The 21371-nt window shown below is 37.8% G+C and overlaps 1 long non-coding RNA gene and 1 pseudogene across 2 annotated transcripts; both read right to left on the bottom strand.

The window, feature by feature from the left end:
* Positions 1 to 325: 325 nt before the first annotated feature.
* On the bottom strand, positions 326 to 3410 carry LOC121749855. 2 transcript variants are annotated; one of them, XR_006039669.1, is made up of 2 exons: positions 2954 to 3410; positions 326 to 1999 (listed from the first exon to the last, which is right to left on the bottom strand). It is a non-coding gene; the product is annotated as an uncharacterized LOC121749855 (long non-coding RNA). The 2 variants fall into 2 exon arrangements; XR_006039668.1 differs by having other exon boundaries at positions 326 to 1983.
* Positions 3411 to 9223: 5813 nt separating this feature from the next.
* On the bottom strand, positions 9224 to 12658 carry LOC121749313 (annotated as a pseudogene).
* Positions 12659 to 21371: the final 8713 nt, after the last annotated feature.

The following is a 21371-nucleotide window of genomic DNA, read 5'->3' as shown; positions in this document are numbered from 1 at the left end:
TTGGGATATCGAATTCAAACCCAATGATAGTAGATTCGAAATTTGAAGAGAAAAAAAATTGGGTATAGGACTGGTGGTCGCCGGAGAATTCCAAATTTTGGGTGAATTGGATTTGTGAAGGCGTCGTTGACTCGTTGTGAAGAAAAATTAGAGTGGTGGTCAATTATGTTGTGAGTGCTTAGTGAAAGAATGTAACACCCCTTACCCGATTAATTTAATAATCGAATAAGTGATGTCACCTTTCAGTACGAATCCCTACTTAACAAAAAATCTTTGATTCTTTTTTTCATACAGAGATATATTATTTTCCTTTGCTTGGCAAACGGAAAAAAACTGCTATATATCATCTGAAATTGGACCATAAACCTGTTTCCCAAAAGTCTATATATATATTTATACAACCTGGATAACGAAGTAAATGAAACGTCCAAACCACATTACACTTTCTATACATGCCACAACTAACATATCCAAGAATTACTCGAACTCAAAAGACTGGCTAGGCTAGTGACCTGGATGCAGCTGAACAATAAAAGAGCTAGGTCTGATCCTCTAATCTGCAGAGGGGAAAAAGAAAAGGATGAGCTTCAACAAGCCCAGTAGTATAATCAATATTAGAGCCTAATTTCCGGAGTTAAGTAAACGGTATGCAACCTATGTGTTTTCATTATTATTAATCCAGAAAACACTCCAAAGCCTACCTCATCATATCCATTTACATATATCTAATTATCATAAACCCCCAACATCATAATCATAAGTTTAGGTCATCATTCCTTGATCTCATGGAATTTACCAGATTCATAATCACATATAAATTCTTAACTAATAAGATAGAACACAAAGTAAAGTTCACATCACCAATTATCGAGTTAACCACAGAATATGTCACAATATTATTTATACACCACGCGTATACAGATCGCCAACATTCTCATAACCATATACATATCAAAATAACCAACAATAAAAGTCTGACCTTTCCTCTTTTGAAGCCTGACCTTCCTCCTTTGATTTCTTGGGACTTACTGAAGGCATAATCATATAATCTCATAATATACCAATAAACATGATCAATTATCAATTGCTAGTGTCGAGCAACATCATAACTTCATACAACGTCAAATCATATCAAACAAAGTCAGATGCACTCTTTTTGCATCAGAGGATCATTAGCATCAGAATAAATCATTTAGCATCACATAATATCGTTTTTCACATAAGAATATAGCTTTCACATATCCAAACACATATAACATGTACCAGATATATTAGAGTTATAACAGAGGTTTCACACAATCACATATCATAACACATATAACAATCACCATTATTCTCAAATATCAGAACACATATAGCCCCATTAATTGCTTAGTGACAAACTAGGGTACGCGGACCAGATCAGAAACAGAATCAGATACAGACGCGATCATGGTCCTCGAGAGGACACCGTACAGACCACCCATTGGGGTGCAGACAGAAAATCAGACCACCCATTAGGGTGCATATCAGACAGATCAGATATGGGCCCATCAGATAACAGACGATCCTCGCTTTGGTTATCCAGAAGACGAGTGATCACAGAAAATGAAGCGTTGCTGTCCTATGGCATGCCAATTGTACCCACAGAACACACTCAAGCACGGGGCATAAACACAGTCAAATATACTCATTTTCATATCAATATTTATTTTCAATAATTACTAACATAACACATCATTATCTTCTTTTCATACCGTACCATATCAGATAAACAGATTAAATTTCAATTCTCACAATGCCATCGCATATTCAAAATTCATGTATTTCACGTCATAAATAACATATAAAAATCACATAAAAGCACATAAAATTCTATATGCAATAGCGTAGACTTAATTCAGGAATTAAGACCTAGTGTAGAATATACTACCTCGAAATCCAAAACGCCCTTGACACACGAATCACTTTATTCATGCTCCTTTTCCTTGCCCTTGTTATTTCCTAGGATAGGATTACCCTTCAATATATATTTCACATTATGAAACATATCTTCATACACTTGTCCAAAAATAAGGTTAAAGCATAAGCATTTCAACTTTTATCATGTGCCAAGATTTTACAGAAAATGGACCAACTTCGAAAAATCATTCAGACAGACTCGGAAGTCGAAACTCTACAAAATCAGTGGCAAAATAAGTTCATGCATGTGTAGTTTGTAGGGATGAATTTCGAGCTGGAAATTCCTAGTCATTTAGAGTTTATAATCGTTTTTCCCCTAACCAGCTTGAACAAGGCAGATTGTATTGGAAAAATCACTATAAATCTATATGAACTTGGATGAAGCTGAATTTTGGTACCATGGCAGAACACACATAAAACTATGTTCAGTTGATATTTGGTAAGAAAATGAGGTCGTTTACTTGGTTAAACGGGACTCATAACATGCTGTCAGAACAGAGCACAGTAATTGTTTTAATGAACAGCAAACTGAAGCCCACAACTTCATCTCTTCCTTCCTAAAATCCCCACCATAACCAACGACTCAAAAAAGAAATTTTTCTTGTGGAATTTACAATTTCCTTCATGCTAAAAACACAATCTCACCCATTCCCCTTTTACTGCAACTAGGAACTTCAAAGTAGGTGGGTGAACTTTGAGTTTAGGAGCAGAAAACTCAAGAACAGTAGCTACCTTCAAGAGGTAACACTTTCCTTCATATGATAGAAACATGAAAGCATGAACACTTTGAGAATAAGTAGGCACAACATATTAGGAGTTCAAAATCATAAGAAGTTTTCACAAAAGGAAACTCTAAGTAACAGCATGTTAAGTACTAAATGAGATCAGTAATCACTCCTTCCTCACCTTTCATGTTTCATTAGTAGAAGAATAAAACTTAAACTACAATTTGCCTAAGCATGGTCTTTTTAGAATTAAACTTAAAGCTCCCTCAACATCACAATAGATATACCATTAGCTACTGCCCGGTGAAGCGGCGTGGCTCACGAGCGGTGGCGGCAGCAAACACGCCGGCGGAGGCTGCCGGCGAGGTCTCAGCAGCGCGGCAATGGCGGGAAGGGCAACAGTACTGCACCGCTGTGTAGTAGCCGAGAGAGGGAACGGAGGGAGGCACTGACTGAGAAGCAACGGCGAGCCGATGGACAGAGGGACGGGCCGGCGTCGACCAGACACCATGAACCACCCTCGAAGCAGATGTTGCTCCGGTAGCAGGGAGTAAAGGCGGCGGAGCTGGCCGAGTGGCAGCGACGACACCAGCTCGTCGTCGTTCCAGAGCCGGCGGTTGACAGTCGCGATGGAAGAAATCGGCGTGAGAGAGAAGAGGTGCCGTTGAGTTTTGATTTGAGAATTAATAATTTGGGAAGAAGAAGTGAATTGGGAGTTAGGGATTTGAAAATGGATTTTTGGAGATTTTGTGAGTTGGGAATTGATAAAAAAAAATGGGAAAATCGGGTTTATAGGGTACTTTATATTAAAAATAACGTAAATGTACTCATTTTGTTATCTCTTCCATATATGGGAAAAACGTCAACCGCATTGGCGTGTCTATAAGTGAAGATGCCAACATAGTGGGCGTTTTATAATTTCGTCGTATTTTAGCTTTATTTTCTCCAAATACAGCTAAGTTAAAACACGCCAACCAAGTTGGCGTGTTACGGTAAAAAACGCCTATGGCGTTGGCGTTTTTGAAGGAAAGAGTGCAAGTATAAAACGCCAACTCGGTTGGCGTTTTTAATTAAACACGCCAATGAGATTGGCGTCTATTATAAACACGCCAACGTGAGTGGCGAGTCAATAAAGAATGGGTGTTTTTAACAATGGGGACGGAAATATCAAAGTATAAAACGCCAATGCCATTGGCGTTTTTAAAATGGGTCTCTGGCTGACAAAGCAGCTCATCGTTTGAGGAAGGATTTGATTTACGTGAATTCAGGGAAAGATGGCGAGGCATCATTGCTTCATGGAGAAGACGTCGCCTTTTCAGAGAAGATGGATACGGCTTTTTTTTAAAATTGCATCGTCGTAGAGTCCAACTTGCATGCTTCCATGGGGAGTATGCATGCATTAAATGCAAAGGCATGCATTACCTCTTCAATTGTGAAGAGTTCCGAAAATCAAGGCTGCACTCATGAGGATTCTCCCACCAACTCTATCAAAAATGCCATGCCTACTGCCATGTGGAATGGGAATGCATTTCATGCAAAGGCTACATCCTCTTCATTCCCTCTAAGTACCGAGAATAAAGCTACCTACCCTCCCTCTTTTATGGAAATTGTGCAGCAGCATGTTGAATTGGAGGATGTGCAAACGGCTAATGTGAAGGGAATCTCGGCAATTTACGAGAAATTAAATGCGCCGCCTCCTCTGATTAATGATGTTACACAAATTAATGAAGGAATATATACTTCAGCTATGGAGGATAAAGATGCCACTGGGGTTGACGTTTTTTAATAAAACACGCCACTGGTGTTGGCATCTCTTCTTTAAAAACGCCAATGTGGAAGCGTTTTTAACTTGAAACACGCCAGTGGTGAAGGCGTTTTTAACAAATACTGTATTCTAATACAATACAGCGTCATACGGTTCGAACTTGTAAAACGCCAATGTAGGTGGCGTCTTCACTTAAAAAACGCCAATGTGGGTGGCGTCTTCACTTACAAAAACGCTAATATGGGTGGCGTTTTTCCCATATATGGAATAGATAAGAAAATGGGTACATTTTCATTATTTTTAACGTAAACTAGCCTAGAAACCCGATTTTCACAAAAAAAATGAAGTAGGGCGGTGGAGGAGAATTCTCACGTGAATTCTAGGACTGCACAGATAAAAATCTCATTCTCCCTTCCCAATACTTTTTCTTATTCTGTTCTTTTATTCTCTCTAATTTCCATACCAAACCACACACAAACTTATTTTAATTAAGATCTATAAATTAATCGATTTATAAATTTAAAGCATTTAAACTATTTTTAAATTTTATTTTAAAAAAATTTGGGTCGTTACAAAGAAAATTTCAGAGCAGTTGTGCAATTGAGAGAAAGAATGATGTAGAGTATGAAGATGAATTTCTGAATTTTAAAAAAATATCAGAAGGAAGTGGATATTGGTGTTCTTGGAAGGAGCCATGGATGTGAGAATAGGGAAAAAAGGTAAAAAAAATCGGCAAGCAAGTGATGTAAAAATGAAAGAGAAAAGGAGGCGCTCACAAGTCGCTCAAAATCTGTCGCTTAGCAGATTAAATCTCTCTCTATATATAATGAGATAGATCCATCTCTTATATGGAAATGGGATTTTCAATCCCACCAATATATAACTGGGGTTGGGATTGAATTCCACATAGCAACCCACATAGTTCTCCAAACTTTTCAAGTTGTTATATTTTTACTCATCTAGATTTAGAGTTTAATAGTTTATTGTCCATACAATATTCAAACTCACGAGTAAGACCATCTGCAACGTTGTCTCTTATCCGTCCCTTAACCGTCTCTTAAATTACTATTCTTGGGCCTCACTGTACTTTTTACTCCATCTCTTAACTAAGGGACAAAACCTGCAACCCTCCATCTCTTATTCGTCTCTTAATCATCTCTTAAATTACTATTCATTCATTTTCATTTTTTATTTTTATTTCCAACAAATTCAATTAATAAAAACACATTTCATTAAATAAAATAAATTTACAACATAAAATTCTTTAAAAAATAAAAAAAAACATAATTAAAAATCCTAAAAAATGAAAAATACATAATTTAATTTCTTCCGCTAGCTCTCACTAAATTCAAAATCTTTAAAGCTCAAAGAAGCAGAAGAACGGCGATGATGCACGTCTATCGGTTGCCAAATTTTGCCCAAATTTGCTCAATTAGATCATCTTGGAGTTGGGCGTGGGCGGTAGAGTCACGTGTCCTTGCTCGAATAGACAACTGTTCATGTATAGACGGATGCACTCCACTGGGAGGCGGACTACTTGCGGTAGAGCTTTCGGGGGCTTCATGATCAAACCAGTTTCCCACCTCAGGCCCTTCGTCTTGGACAATCATGTTGTGCAAGATTATGCACGTATACATGATGTCGACCATACTCTCCATAAACCACGTACGAGCTGGGGCTTTGATAATGTTGAAGCGCGCTTGGAGAACCCCGAACGCCCTCTCCACATCCTTGCGAGCAGCCTCCTGCTTCTGAGCAAAAAGAGCCTGCTTTGCGTTCACAGGCCTGCTGCACGTCTTCACGAAGGTTGGCCACTTCGGGTAGATGCCGTCGGCAAGATAGTACCTCATTTTATACCGCCGGTTGTTAGCGATGAAGTTGATGGCCGGTGCTTTACCATTCAAAACTTAGGCGAAGAGGTCGGATTGGTGGAGCACGTTTACGTCGTTGTTCGATCCAGGGACCCCGAAGTACGCATGCCAGATCCAGAGCTGGTAGTCTGCAACGGCCTCGAGTATAACGGTGGGGTGGGTGCCTTTGTGGCCGCTCGTGTATGACCCCCTCCACGCCACAAGGCAATTCTTCCATTGCTAGTGCATGCAATCGACGCTGCCGAGCATCCCGGGGAATCCGTACACTTCTTCGTGAAGGTGGAGCAGGAACTAGCAATCTGTCGTGTTTGCCTTCCGGAGAAATTCATCGGTGAAGGCTGTCCGGACGCCTTTGCAGAATTGGATCAAACACATTCTCCCAGTGCTTTCTCCAATGTGGAGGTATTCGTCGTACACATCCGTCGTTTGTCCAGTCGCAAGCTGACGGATTGCTGCAGTACATTTCTGCAGCGCCGTGTGGTTGGGACGGCCGACGGCGTCGAACCTTTCTTGGAAGAACTCTTCCCTAGCTGCCAATGTAGCCGGCGAGTGAGCGTCACGCATCGTGCCGGAGGGCGCCACGTCGCCCGCGCGCGTGGCGAGACAGCTCGGACTGTCTCGGCGGGCTGGGGACGAGACGGGACGCTCAACGCGTCCCGCGCCCGTCTCATCACGGAGGGGCGGGATTCGAGCCACCCACGTAACGTGTTGCGGGTGGCCTAACAGTAATTGATTGACTAGATGTGAAGGTCGAATCTAATTGGTGGAATGATGGGAATAGTAAGCCTTTTCAACATAAAGACGATCGACAATAATATGCAATTCATAATCTGTAGGAGCATGCGTAGAATCCTTTTGTTGATCTATTGCTTGTACTTACGTTCTAGATTAACTATTATTTTGTGGAATTAATTAAAGTATTTTCAAAAATCATCCTATGAGATGATATTTGATATATCTCCAATAATTGGAATCAGAGCCCGATCATAGGTTCTGATTTTCAAAATTGTGGCAATTAAATCACTATCATCAGTTTTGTGGATGTTGCCAAATGCAATTTATTTTTCTATTGTTTTTTTTAAATGAATGTTTGTGATCTCACGAGGGTTGACCGCGATGGACTACGTTCCATTTTTCTTTGTAAATTCAATATTATATAATGGGAGAAGAAACAAAGAAAAAGAAAGAACGGAAAAACCTTAGGTCGTTGAGCCACGGAATGACACCGCACATCGTGGAACATCGAAGCTTCATCTACTTCATTATATGCAAATTGATGGAATATGACAACCGTCATTTTCATCATTTCAGTTTCAAAACCACACTTACATATTATACTTTCTTCGGATTATATATATTAAATTTACATATATTGTACTCCATCCGTCCAACAAAAGATGTCATACTTATGGGACGATATGAGATTTTATGAGGTTTTTTGTTTTTTTTTGTATTGAGTGGATAAAGAAAATATATTTTTGTATAATGATGTGAGAGAGAACTTTTTCCAAAAAAGGAAATGTGACATCTTTTATGGGACGGAGGTTGGGTCATCATAACGCAACAATAAACAACATGTCACTGTACATTCTAGTACTCTCTCCGTCCTACTTTAGAAGTCCTGGTTTACCATTTTTTGGTGTACCACTTTAAGAGCATCCGCAATGGAGCGGACGATAGGCCGCCCGATGCCTCGGGCATGCCATCGTCCACCCACTGTGGGTTCGCGGACGATGCCTGATGCATCGTCCGCGCCCTATAGATCGTCCGCGCCATCGTCCGCCCACTATGGGCGACACGGACGATGGCGCGGACGATGCAACGCGTTTTTGTTTTTTTTTTATTTTTTAATTCCGAAAAATTTATGTATATAAATACTTCATAGCCCACCTTCATTTGTAACCTTTCCATTCACTTTTTCACACTCAAATTACACTATAAAATGGATTCCGGTGAATACCCAAGTCCGAATAGTCCGATGTTTGGGGGTGGTGCACGTTGGCCGGGTACAGACCCTGACGAATATCGGCCATTCGACTCCAACACGCAGTACGATCCCGAATTCAGTACGGATTCGTATGGTCTGTCTGACATGGAGCCGTCTCTAACTCGTCCCGCCGCGCCGCACTGCAGGTGGAAACCTATAGGGCGGCCTTTACGGCGGCTTATAGGGCGCCCCACTGCAGGTGGAAGGCTAGGAGGATAAAATGTTGATGTGATGGTGCATAGGGCTGGCTTTAGGGCGTCCCTTGGGGCGCCCCACTGCTAATGCTCTAAGAGTTCGTGTTGGAATATTCCATAAATGGTATTAGGCCTCACATTCCACTAACCTTTTTATACTCACATTTTATTATAAAATTAATATAAAAAAGTATGACCCACATTCCATTATCATTTTTCACCAATTTTATTTTACATTTCTTAAAACTCGTGTCGAACTCAACTAGCACTCCTAAAATGGGACGGGGGAGTATAAATTAGTGGAGTACATTTTTTCTTTCATACTTTATTTGTGGGAACCTATATGTAATTGAGATTTCATTTGAGTCCTCGTAAAATTACTTTTGGTACGATTATAAAATATAAAATCATATGGGAAGGTAAAGATTTGAAAAATCTTCTGAACTTTAATAATGAATGACTTCATTAAAAATTGCATCTACAACATTGTATGATTATTCCATAGCTACCACAAAATTAATACCAATGGTTGTGGTTTCCAGCCGATGGCCGCACCAGAGAAGAAGTGACCGGAAAATGTGTAAAATTAAGTCGTGAGGCAAAAATGACATTTTAGTAAAAAAAATAATCTCTATTGTTCAAAGACTACAATTATATTGTTACCAAAAATTAGAACTCAAACCAGTTACAAAAAGCATTGCAAGTTAGACTGAGCTCCCGTACCAATAATATGTCCCAAATTAGAAGCAAGCGACATTTGTTGGGTCGAAGTAGCAACCGGTGGGACCTCCATTGGGTAGTAGAGCCAGCACGACGTAGCCTCGAGCCCCCTCTTCCACCGTCTAACAGTGGCGGACGCAAGAATTTATTTTGGCAGCGGCTCCACGGTAAACTTCATTCATTCAGATTTTAAGTCTCGCCCTTTAAGTGGAAAAAGTAAATGTAGTATGTGTCTTACTTATATATATTAAGTTTATAATTAAATATGAATCTAGTGATTTAGAAAAGTGATGGGTTCACTTATCCAAAAAAAAGTGAATCAGGCCTTAAGTTGCGGACGTATTAAAAAGACAAAATGTGATATATTTCTCGAGCGGCGTGAGTATTTTATCTAAATAAAGTTGCATTGAACCTACAAGATAAAAATCAAATAGGCAATCATCAATTTTAATAAATCACTAATTTTATACTCTTTCCATCCTATTTAAAGTGGAATATTTTTATTTGGTACAAGATTTTATATACTATATGAATTAAGTAGAGAAAAAATAATATAGAAATAATGATGTTACCATTTAATAATGTGATGATGAGTATAAATTTAAACGATGAACTCTAATTTTTATTATGAATTTTTTATAATAAAATAAATATAAAGAATTGTTAAAAACCATTTTTTTATATAATAGAGCTGAAAGAAAAATATACAATTAAAGTGAATCGTCAAAAATTTGTTGTGTTAAAATAATGAAGAAATGGTTTTTGTTAGCACGTTCGTTTCCAATTTCTTAAACTAATAAATTAAAATACTAGTAGTATTTCTAACAAAAATATTGTCACATTAACACAAAATTAGTACATAGTTGTATAAATTTTAAATATAATGGTTAACTTTAAAGTGTTCATACACGTCATATTTTAAAGGAGTATTTTATAGAAGCTAAATGAGCATTTATGAGCCTACAACTATTTATAATAATATTAATATTATATTCTTACTTAACTTTTTAGTCGTCTTCTTCAGGAAAGTTACGACGGCCATTTTTATCTTCTGCAACTTTCGATTTTCCAATTTTTTCAGCCCCTTCTGTTATTTAACATTCGACAATTTACTCTTCTGTGGTAAAATTTTAGGAAGGGCTATTGATAAGTTTTGAATTTTTTTTAAAATTTTAGAAGAAGAAAAACATAAAAAAAAAACTTTTGGGAAAGGCTTAAGCCCCTCACCCCTCCTTACTGTGTCCGCCACTGACCGTCAATGGTGCCGTGTGCCAGTTGAGATCGGTGTCCAGACCACGGTGCATACAGTTCACACACCAAATAGTCTGGTGTAGGCATTTACCTTCGAGTTACTGTAAGCCGGTAGCATCTTCTGCCATCCGTTGGCTTCAATCGCTTCCCGTTGCACATCCTGCAGAAACTGTTGCACAATCCTCTCAATTTTATCCTCTGTTAGAGTGTCTATATCTCCGAGTTCTTTCCTTCTCCGCTCATCAGGGATCATCACAACACACTCCGAATCTCAACTCCCAACAAATTAAACAAAGCAATCCACTAAATTATGCAAACTATCGTCACCAGTGTCCCAACTCACGCATAATTCTCCCCTCAGGGAAGTAACATTGACGACCCGAGCTCCTGAGGTGGAGCGCTGCAGCAGAGGAAGAAGGTTATGTTCTTGGCACCGTAGTAGTAATTGGTATGTATGCATTCTTTTGCTGCATCATAGGTTGTTTTCATAACGTCTTCTATCATGTCCACCGCCTTTCCTGCAAGCTGCATTGCCGGAAAAATGAAAGAAACAACAATTATGTAACAGGGGTTCGTCAAGAGCTGCTGCGATATGATGGCTTACCCATATTTCGGGGTCGACATTTTTAGCCATCTTCATCAACTTCTACCCCAGTAGCTCCAACATTGTTAACCTGTCAAAAACAGTACTCCCTCTGTCCTATTAAAAATGAAACGTTTCCTAAATAGAAAACTATCATCTCTATTTTTTTCCCTCTCTTACTTACTCAATTATTCTCTCTTCATTAACTCACAAAACAACATTACATAAAATCATGTGCTGAAAAGCAAATAGGAGTATTTCATATTTATTGGGACAAAGGAGTATAAATCAGTCTTCTTTGCCCTCAAATTTTAGCAATACAGATAATTGGCTTAAAGGGACTGATACTCAAAAAGCTGTCTCTAGCTACTTCTTTGGTCTTTCTAAACCCAACAAAACTCCCACTTGTTCGTGTTGTTGATATGGAGTACTTGTTTGTGTTGTGTCGTTATCACAACAAAACTAAACACGAATATGATTCAATTAGAATCTGATTCAAACTATGCTAGGAAATATATTAATGGTAAATGTAAGAATAACAATATCAATAAATAAAAAATCGCATTTTATAAGAAAACATCCACATCAACATATATTTATCTTTGTTGACAAGATAAAGGACACAACACTATGCCATTAGAGCATCCACAACCGTGCTCTTGCCAGCGAGCACGGTTGTGGATCCGGCGCCACTATTCCTGCCTGCTCTCTGGCAAGAGCACAACACCCACAATTGTGCTCTTCCGCAAGGACGAGCACAATTCAATTTAAAATTCAATTAAACAAAAACATTTCCATAATATTAAAATTCATTAAAAAACCACAATAAATATTACAAATTACAAATAAAATAAAAAAGACATAATTAAAATCCTAAAAATTAAAAATTACATAATTAAAATACTAAAAATTAAAAATTACATAATTAAACTCCTAAAAATTAAAAATTACATAATTAAACTCCTAAAAATTAAAAATTACATAAGTATTAGCTAATATTACCCGTAAAAAACTACTGATCTGGCGGCACTAACCCCAATTGTTTTTGGAGACCCAGTATTATGGTCTCGTGCATTTGAAGTTGCGTGTGGGTCATAGTTGACCTGTCGGCCATATTGAGTTGGCCTAAGAGCATCCACAGCGAGTTGTTCGGGGTGGAGGTGGCGCATAGGGAGCGGGTTCGGGAGCGGGGGCAGATGGAGTCGCGGTGCGACGGCGGTTAGCCGCCGCCTTCTTCCTTCCTTGCGGTCGACGTTGGGAACCGCTCGGTCCGGCGTCGGGGCTACCCAATTTAGCTCCGGCGAGTTGGCTAGCCACTTCTTCGGAGCCGGCGTCGGATAGGGATACCGACCTTGACCGTTTGGAGGAGCCGCTAGAGGAGGATGTTACGCCTCCCATATACTTCGGGTGCGTCCGCGTGTCCTGCCAAACGTTGAGGTACTTGAACGACTTGCCGTTCATGGATTGGGAGGTGCTCAACGCGGCAGTGATGATGTCGACCTCGCTCCGGCCGCTCCCCGCATTCCGATCTTCCTGGAGGAAATAGCCAATTAAACTTGCCAATTTCTTCGTTGGCTCGGCCGATGGCGTTGCGCACCATACTCTCGTTGCGCTCGATCATTCCCAGCGGCCAGTTTTCATTGTACCGGCGAGCGACGCGCCACCAAAAGTGCTTGTCGGATTGGTTCGTGCCAACCACCACATCTTCGGAGATTTCCAAGTACGCCTTGAATAATTTATCCATCTCTGCGGGAGTGTACGGTGTGCGGACACCGCGAGTAGGAGGAGTCGGAGTTTGGGAGGGGGCGGTCGGCCTAGGCTCCGGTGTCCACCCGTATCACCCTTCGGAGGCACCTTGGTCGTCGATTGGGTATGGTCGGTAGCCACCTGGAACGCCCGAACTTTGGGTTTGAGGAGGGGCTGAATATTCCGTTTCCGGACTAGGAAACGGTTGTGAACCGAACCATTCGGGGTTCCAACCGTGAGAGGGCGGGTGGTCATCGCCTTGGCCGGACATTTTTATGTTGTAGGGTATGAGAGAATGAAGATGAAAATGGATATGGGAGAATGAAGATGAGAATTTTGTAGTTTGAAGTGAATTTTTGGGTGTGAAAGTGGGAGTATTTATAGATGAAAGTGTGTATTTTTGGGGGGAAAAAATAAATAAAAATTTAAAAAGTGGTAAAAACGGTAATAAACGGATATATTTTTTTTGGGAAGTGAATTTTTTTTTATTTTTAATCAGTTTTTTTAATTAAAAACTGATTTTTAATTAAAAAAAATAAAATTCAAAGGCAACTGCTATACCGTTGCCCAATCGCCGCGCGCCACGTGTCCTGCTCGCTGGCACGGCGCTGCTCGATGCATCGAGCAGCGCAGTGCCAGCGGCGAGACCCGTCCTTGCCAGCGGCGCCGACGGAAGCGGGGAGCAGCGCCACCGTTGTGCATGCTCTTAGTGTCGTTTTCAGATATGAGAATGCCGTGTTTTCTTTAAAAAATTACTCCCTCTATAATAGACGTCACACCATGATTTTAGAAGATGTTATTAAGCGTGTTAAATGGTAAGAGAAAGTATATTTTTATGTATTGATGTAAGAGACAACTTTTTCCAAAAAAGAAAATTCTTTTATGAGACAAATTAAAAAAAAAGTGTGACATCTATTATATGATAGAGAGAGTATTAGCGTGTATCACATTACATTTATCAAACGGGAGTATCACATACACTTTTTTTTAGCTCGGATAAATATAACACTCATAAAATTTAAAACTCACATTCAATTTTTTATAAACAAATTCAGAAAATTATGCACATTTAATAATTGAGGTTGAAATCACTACTCTCTCCTTGCATTGCATACTCTGTTTATAGTAGGTCGTATCGATTTTAATGTAAATTGACAAAGTAAGACAAAAAAATAGACTTTTACTATATCCATCCATGAAAAATAGTCATATTTTTTTCATTTTAGGCCTTCCACTAAAATAATTACTCACCCCATTCCATTTTTGGCATGATATTTTATTTTTCAAAGATTAAACAACATAAGAGCTAGTAGTGCTGTGAGATGTGATATTGATTGAGACGGGAGAGTATTAAATTTTGTAAGTACCGATTAACGCAATTGACTAATTTTGTAAGTACCGATTAACGCAATATTGAGCTAGTGTGATTACCATCGAACCATACCATGTTATTTTTCTATAATACTAATATTTTACATGAAATATCTTGTCATTTCACCATAAAATTTATAAAAGCACAATAAATAATAAACTAAAAATTATAAAAACAAACAAACAAAACACATAAATTACAAGGCTTGAGAATCGCAACTTGCATCGAACAACATATATCCAGTCTTGCTTCACTTAAAAAAATTTAAATTGTTAAGACAAAAATCATAAGTTCTTGGTTGAAAATGAGTGGCAAGATGAACAAGTTCATCAATAATGAAAACTGAAATTTGATTATAAAATCAATTTTTCTAGTCATTATGAACGAGGAAAAATTAGGCAGTTTGATTATGGACCAACCTACGGTTCAATTGATTTTTAGTTTTTTTTAAGACATGCTTTTCCTAATACCTTATTATATATACTACACAAGAGTTATAAGATTAAATCATGCAATTATCAGCTTAAAACCTAGTAAGTACTTTTTAGTATACCAATCCTCACCATTACTTAGTCTGTGTTTTAACACTTATAAAGGATGTCAGAGTTATTACATTTGTTTCGTCCACTCTACTACAATCATATTAGGCAAGAATAAATATTTCAGGTACAACAAATCATACAAAATTAATGGCTTCTACATTGAATTGGTTATATTAAACTGGTATTCTATATTTTATCAGTGTGAGTTTAAAAAATGTTTAACTTTATATAAAAAATTAAAGTGGGTGAAAAAAGTAAATAGAATGTGAGTAATACTTTTAAATATTAGTTTTATAAATAATTATGAGTAGATAAAGTTAGTTGAATTTAAAGTTTATTTATTAAAATTAATAAAAGTAAAATAAGATATTTAATAGAGATCATCTAAATAAGAAATACTATAAGATGGTAGTTAATATGGAGTGAATTAGACGTGTCTAGTAACGTTATAACTAAGCGAAACAACTCACTTAAAAGTTGGATGAGTTCGGCAACCTCTTGAGTAATTATCTATGGATCATATGATTCACTTACTTATATAATGTAGATTGAACATGAATAAATAATTTTTTTATTAGCACATAATTTCAAAGACAAGAGAATCTTGAGTCACATGGATTAAACGGTAAGTTGAATTATGAATTAGTGGAATGCTTAACGAAAAATAATGAATGAACTACTCGAGTGATAGTAAAATATTTCCATCCCATAAACATGACCAAAAAGTTATGTCACGTGAATCATGCATCATCATTCTGTTAAAGCTCAAAGTCATGAATCAAGTATAAACACTTTTACACATATATTTCCAACTAATGGTATGTATGATCATGTGCCTAAAGTTTTTTCAAATAAGATATCATCATCCTTTCCTTTTTACTACAAAAATGTACATATAAGAAAAGTTATGAATCTCCACTGACCACTATGCTATAAAGAAAATTAAAAAAACATAAATTATACTGCATTTATACATCTATCTAATTATGGACCAGAGAACTGAAACAGAAGCAGTAATATTTTAAAAACAAGAGAATATTGATCAGTCACAGCCTAAGTTTTGAGCAATGCATGTGCTGTAGCATATGTTGATTTACTGTAACATGAATAAATAATTTATTATATGAACATGAAATTTTATCGTTGTCACATGTCAGTAGGTTAAGTAAATTAAGAAGAATCTTGAAATGTGTAAGATTCCTTTATTCTTATTTTTTTTAACTTGCTAGATTATGTTGAGATCTTGATAAATTCAACCATAAGGATGAGTAAATTTTCACAAGGTAAAATAGTGTTAATTGTCGAATAAATCATGACATAACTATTTTGACCACTATGCCCCTACTTTTTGGTGTCCTTAAATTCAAATGGACTATTCTATTCACAAAATTGTCACTACATTTTCAATCCTTATTAGATGATCTTATTTAAAAGTTTACGTGTATTTATCACCAAATATGGTTTCGATTCGAGTACGTAAAGCTTCAAAATTGATAAAGATATCAAACCTAACCTAAACATCCAACCCAGTCCCACTGAGCCAACCAATAGGAACTAAAAAGCTAAAAATAACTTTGATCAGATAAGCCTGATATGTTTTGTATTTTAGTTAATATACAGTTCTAGAGAATTATCATAATTGGTGTGGTATTTATCACAATGTTAATATCACAAACTAAAAAAGTATTGTGTTAGTTTTGAAACTTATTGGATGTCACCATTATTTTAGAGCTAGATTTTAGTGGTCCACCAGAGCATCCTCATCGGACGTTGGTGGTCGGGGGATGCGTCTCTAAATATAATCACATTTTATCTATTCTCTCATAAAAAGAGTTTATTTTTATAAAAACAGATCTGGTTCTCAGTGACAATGTATTCTTCGATGCTTTATTGAAACGTACATGGATGTTGTGTTACGAAAATACACACGCCAACGTATTCTAGCACTAGCACTGAAGTGTAGTACTCCCCCCGTCTTATAATAGATGTCACACTTTTCTTTTTAGTTTATCCCACAAAAGATGTTATATTTCATATTTTGAAAAAAATTCTCTCTTACATTAATATAAATATATTATTTTCTCTCTCCACCTAACACACAAAACAACTTCACCTAAAATCTCGTGCCAATCCCCAAGTGTATCATCTATTATGGGACAGAGAGAGTACTACTTTTTAAAATTTTAATTTATAGGACTTTAACTTTTTATAAATTTTTAATAAAATAATTTTGTTATTTATATTGTTATGAATTTTATTTTACAATTATTTGAAGCTAAAATAATGAATAGTAGTAGTACCTAGTAAGAGCATCCACAATAGCGGCGAGCGCACTAGCTCGCCGATTTTTGGCGCTCGCCGGTCCGCTCGCTGAACTATTGCAACCGGCGGTGCCAAATCGGCGAGAATTTCGGCGAGGGCACGCCGATTCCCGGGCGCTCGCCGATCGGTTCGGCGCTATTGCAACCTCCCGACCGATGAGCGACCGGAAAGCGGATTTTTTTTTCGAAACACTATATATACGCGATTTGCACGTCATTTTCATTCGCACCACTTGTTTTAACGAGTATTCTCTCTATCTTAATTTCTGTACAAGATCAACATCGGGAAATGAACAACGCTGGTGGTAGTAGTGGTGGGATGCTGAGGAGTACGAACGTCGAATGAATGAAGCGTTAGAGTCCTATACGAACCGTGAGATTGATCGGCTGATGCAGAGAGACTTGCAGTCGGCGGTACCTCGACCTCGACCACGACCAGTTGTCCACCGCCGAACAGTGATTGATCATGATCACGTAGCTGCACATCAGCGCCTATACGAAGACTACTTCGCACAGGAGCCGCGGTTCAACGCCAACCTTTTCAGGCGCCGTTTTAGGATGAGCAGAGCCCTGTTTATGCGTATTGTTAACGCCTTGGAGCATCGATATCTGCATTTCCGCTTCAGGCACGATGCGGCTGGCAGACCCGGCCACACAGCTATTCAAAAGTGCACTGCGGCAATCAAACAGTTGGCCTACGGAGGCGCGGCAGACATGTGGGACGAGTACCTCCACATCGGTGAGACGACTGCCCTTGAATGTATGAAGTATTTCTGTCAGGGCGTGATTGAAATTTTTCGTGATCAGTACCTTCGAAGCCCTACCCTCGAAGACTGCCAGGATCTGATGCAGATGCAAGGGGAGAAGCATGGGCTCCTTGGTATGTTAGGCAGCATAGATTGTATGCATTGGGAATGGAAGAACCGTCCCGCTGCCTGGAAGGGGTTCTACACGACCGGCTACAAGGGAAAGAATCCCACGATGATCCTCGAGGCCGTAGCTGACTACCGGCTGTGGATTTGGCATGCGTATTTTGGGATAGCCGGGTCGAACAGCGACCTCAACTCGTCGCCCCTTTTCAACGAGTAGTGCCAGGGCGTCGGTCCGGCCATTAGTTTTGTCGCCAACGGCAACCGGCATGATATGAGCTACTACTTGGCGGATGGGATATACCCTAGGTGGCCCGTCTTTGTGAAGACGATCAGATGCGCATCAAATGAGAGGAAGACACACTTTGCGGAACGACAGGAGTCGGCGAGCAAGGACGTGGAGCGCGCATTTGGTGTGGTCCAGTCTCGATGGGTGGCAATTAGGGGTCCAACGCGTTTGTGGCATATCGACTGCATTGCTGATATAATGTACGCCTGTATTATCATGCACAACAAGATTGTCGAAGATGAAGGTGTACAAATGACTAGTTGGGCCAACGACGATAATGAATCCGGTCCAAGCCACGGCATGGCCGCCCCCAACGTACGAAGGGGGTACCGCACGATGAAGCCGTCCTCCTCCAAGCACATGCCGACATGCGCCAAACGGATGCTCATATTCGACTCCAAAAGGATTTAATTGAAGAGTTGTGGGCGCGGAGGACTGCACGGCGTTAGTTTTTTTTTTAATTATGTAATTTTTTTAAATGTACTTTTTTTTAATTTAAATAAAATTATTGGATTTTCCCGTATCTGTGTCGTAAATTTAATTCCTTATTTTGTGTGATTGTCAATTATTTGTTTTATATAATTTTGAGTGATGTGGCTAGGCTATTGCTGGGCTATTTGCTTGTCCTGATGATGTGGCAGGAGGATTTTTAGTGCTGTTTGTGGCTGGGTTATGGCTGGGCTATTCTTATTGTGGATGCCCTAACGTAGATGTATGACTAGATGGATGATGAGACTGTATATGACTGTGGGACTCTCCCATGGTCTTATACATGAATTGAAGAGAATAATGACATGATCAATGAAAGGTCTGGATGAGAAGAGTCTTCTCTACATTATTCTCTCTTACTTTGTCATTTCTCCACTTTAACTATTTCCCTCGATCCCTATTAAATGTCCCATATTTCCTTATTTGGACTGTCCCCAATAAATGTCTCGTTTCACTTTTACTATTTTTAGTAGTGGACTCCACATTCCACTAACTCATTCTCACTCACATTTTATTATAAAATTACTCCATTCGTTCCATTTTAGGAGTCCCGGCTTACCGTTTTTGGGTGTTCCACTTTAGGAGTCCCGGTTGAAATATACCATAAATGGTAATAGGCCCCACATTCCACTAACTTTTTCCACTCACATTTTATTATAAATTAATATATAAAAGTAGAAGCCACGTTCCACTATTTTTTTTCACCAATTTTCCTTTACATTTCTTAGAACTCGTGTCGAACTCAAATGAGACTCCTAAAGTGGGATAGAGGGAGTATTATATAAAAGTAGAACCCACATTCCACTAACTTTTTCTACCAAGTTTTCCACACAAAGTCAAACAATTTCTTAAAACCCGCACCGATCAAATATGAGACATTTAATGGGGACCGGAGGGAGTATTTATTATCATTTTTATAAAATGAGTGCAGAAAAAGTCAACGAGACTCCTAATGGCGGATGGAGGGAGTATGTTTTTACCTTCCAATTTTGGCTATATTCAATGGTCTGAGTAGTGTTGGGTTGAAAAAAACGGATCTTGAACAATTTTCAAACATATCAATCTGACCGACCTAATATCGTAAACTGATCACTTATCGGGACAATTGTTATATCTACTCTATATATATTATGCATTTTTTATAGATAAATGAACATAAATTTACAGATCATATAACGATGGACTTATATATATATATATATATATATATATATATATACATATATATATAGGGGTGCATTATAATGATAACCACAATTTTCGTAATAACCCTATAACTAAATCTGGACCACACATTTTTAAAATCACGTGGTCTAGATTCAAACCTAGTTTTCCTTCATAAAAAAGGCGCAGAGGGTAAATATGTCATTTCGCTTATTTAATTTCTGAATTTCGCTCATGATAAAATTTACGTATCCAAATTTCGCTCATTTAAATACGTAAAATCTTATTTCCCATGATATACAGATCTATGAGGTTCAGTTACACGTATGTATGAGGTTCAGTTATACGTAAAATCTTATTTCCCATGATATACAAATTTCGCTCATTTAAATACGTAAAATCTTATTTAAGTATCATTTTATCAGTCAAAAGTATCATTTTATCAAATCAGAGTATCATTCTATCCGGCAAAACTATCATTCTATGCAATAAACCTAACATATATCATTTTATCATTTTATCAGTCAGTCAAAAGTATCATTTTATCAACTCAGAGTATCATTCTATCCGGTATAACTATCATTCTATGCAATAAACCTAACATATATCATTTTATCATTTTATCATTTTATCAGTCAGTCAAAAGTATCATTTTATCAACTCAGAGTATCATCTATCCGGTAAAACTATCATTCTATGCAATAAACCTAACATATATCATTTTATCATTTTATAAGTCAGTCAAAAGTATCATTTTATCAACTCAGAGTATCATTCTATCCGGCAAAACTATCATTCTATGCAATAAACCTAACATATATCATTTTATCAGTCAGTCAAAAGTATCATTTTATCAACTCAGAGTATCATTCTATCCGGCAAAACTATCATTCTATGCAATAAACCTAACATATATCATTTTATCATTTTATCAGTTAGTCAAAACTATCATTTTATCAACTCAGAGTATCATTCTATCCGGCAAAACTATCATTCTATGCAATAAACCTAACATATATCATTTTATCATTTTATCAATCAGTCAAAAGTATCATTTTATCAACTCAGAGTATCATTCTATCCGGTAAAACTATCATTCTATGCAATAAACCTAACATATATCATTTTATCATTTTATAAGTCAGTCAAAAGTATCATTTTATCAACTCAGAGTATCATTCTATCCGGCAAAACTATCATTCTATGCAATAAACCTAACATATATCATTTTATCATTTTATCAGTCAGTCAAAAGTATCATTTTATCAACTCAGAGTATCATTCTATCCGGCAAAACTATCATTCTATGCAATAAACCTAACATATATCATTTTATCATTTTATCAGTCAGTCAAAAGTATCATTTTATCAACTCAGAGTAATCATTCTATCCAGCAAAACTATCATTCTATGCAATAAACCTAACATATATCATTTTATCATTTTACGTGATATTTGGTGAAATTCAGAAATTAAATGAGGGAAATGACATATTTACCCCCCGTTTTTTTTATGAAGTAAATCTAAGTTTGAATCTTAACC

Source organism: Salvia splendens, chromosome 9 (assembly GCF_004379255.2).
Source record: "Salvia splendens isolate huo1 chromosome 9, SspV2, whole genome shotgun sequence".
Taxonomy (NCBI): domain Eukaryota; kingdom Viridiplantae; phylum Streptophyta; class Magnoliopsida; order Lamiales; family Lamiaceae; genus Salvia; species Salvia splendens.
The sequence above is the reverse complement of the archived record's forward strand: the minus strand, read 5'-3'. Positions and strand labels throughout refer to the sequence as shown.